We start from the raw sequence: 1,895 nt of genomic DNA, 5'->3' as shown, positions 1-1,895 counted from the left end.
ATCTTTGCAATCACTTGTTATGCGTCCGAGAGCTGGACAATGACCAGGGAGGACAGAAGGAGAATTGATGCTTTTGAGCTTTGGTGTTGGAGAAGAGTGCAGAGGGTGCCGTGGACTGCTAAGAAAACAAACAGATTCATCCTGGACCGAGTTAAACTGGGTTGCTCCTTGGAGGCAAGGATTCTGAGACTTCGTCTGACATACTTTGGTCATGTTGTAAGGAGAGCCCGGTCCTTGGAGAAAGACATCATGCTTGGGAGGGTGGAGGGCAGGCACAGGAGAGGAAGGCCCTCATGGAGATGGATTGATTTGGTGACTGGGGCAATCAGGATGAGTGTGTTGGAGACTGTGAGATCGGCACAAGACAGGGCAGAGTTTAGAGCTGTTGTACATAGGGTCACTATGAGTCACAAGCGACTTGACGGCAACAACAACAACCAACATGGTATTAATTGTGTGACTGGAACAGCACATCAGCAGAGAACTGCCAAAAGTCCAGGCTGAGTTTAGAAGGGGTCATGGTACTAGAGATACTGTAGCTAATGTTAGATGGATCTTAGCTGAAAGCAGGGAATACCAGAGGAATGTATATCTGTGTTTCATTGACTATGCAAAGGCACTTGACTGTGTGGATCATAACAAACTGTGGCTGACTCTGAGAAGAATGGGAATCCCAGAACACTTGATCGTTCTAATGTAAAACCTATACTCAGACCAAGAGGCAGTCGTCAGAACAGAGCAAGGAAATACAGCATGGTTCAAAATTGGGAACGGTGTACTCCAGGGATGTGTCCTGTCTCCATACCTTTTCAACCTGCATGCAGAACACATTATCCTGGAGGCTGGGCTCTATGAGGAGAAATGTGGGGTCAAGATTGGTGGAAGATCTATCAACAGTCTGCGTTATGCAGATGACACAACCTTTCTTACTGAAACTGAGGTGGACCTGAAGCACTTACTGCAGAGGGTCAAGGACTGGAGCCTCCAATGTAGATTGAGGTTCAATGCCAAGAAGACAAAGATTCTCACCACTGGGCCAATTGGCAGCATCCGGATGGATGGTGAAGAGATTGAGATTGTTCACAGCTTTAGTTTTCTTGGCTCTACAGTCCACTCTTGGCACCAGTAGCCAGGAAATTAAAAGACATATTGCAATGGGAAAGTCTGTTAGGGACCTTTCCAAAGTTCTGAAGAGCAATGGTGTCTCTCTAGAGACTAAGGGGTGTCTGATACAGGCCATGGTCATTGCTATCACTTGTTACGCATCAGAGAGTTGGACAATGATTAGGGAGGATAGAACAAAAATTGATGCCTTTGAGCTTTGGTGCTGGAGAAGAGTATTGAGAGTACCATGGACTGCTAAGGAAACAAATAGATTCATTATGGAAAGGGTTAAACTGGGCGGCTCCTTGGAAGCAAGGATTCTGAGGCTCTGTCTAACATACTGTGGACATGTTGTAAGGAGAGACCTGTCATTGGAGAGGGACATCATGCTTGGGAGGGTGGAGGGACAGCGCAGGAGGGGAATGCCCTTTATGAGGTGGATTGATTCAGTGACTGGGGTAATTGGGATGGGAGTGTCAGAGACACTGCGATTGGCACAGGACAGAGCAGAGTTTAGAGCTGTTGTACGTAGGGTCACTATGAGGTGCAAGCAACTCGATGGTACATGACAACAACAACATGATATTAATTATAGTGTTTAATAGTTTCCACAATTCAGTTAAATTTCCTTTCTTGGGAATGGGAACAAATATGAACTTTTTCCAGTCCGTTGGACAGACATTTGTCTTATAATTTCCTGGCATAGACTGTTGAGCACATTCAAAGTTGCATCTGTTATTGAGATAAGGTAATTGGTATCCCATCAATTCCTGGGGCTTTATTTTTTGCCA

Source organism: Elephantulus edwardii, unplaced genomic scaffold (genome assembly GCF_000299155.1).
Source record: "Elephantulus edwardii isolate Elephantulus edwardi_28Jun2011 unplaced genomic scaffold, EleEdw1.0 scaffold00156, whole genome shotgun sequence".
Classification (NCBI taxonomy): domain Eukaryota; kingdom Metazoa; phylum Chordata; class Mammalia; order Macroscelidea; family Macroscelididae; genus Elephantulus; species Elephantulus edwardii.
The sequence above is the reverse complement of the archived record's forward strand: the minus strand, read 5'-3'. Positions refer to the sequence as shown.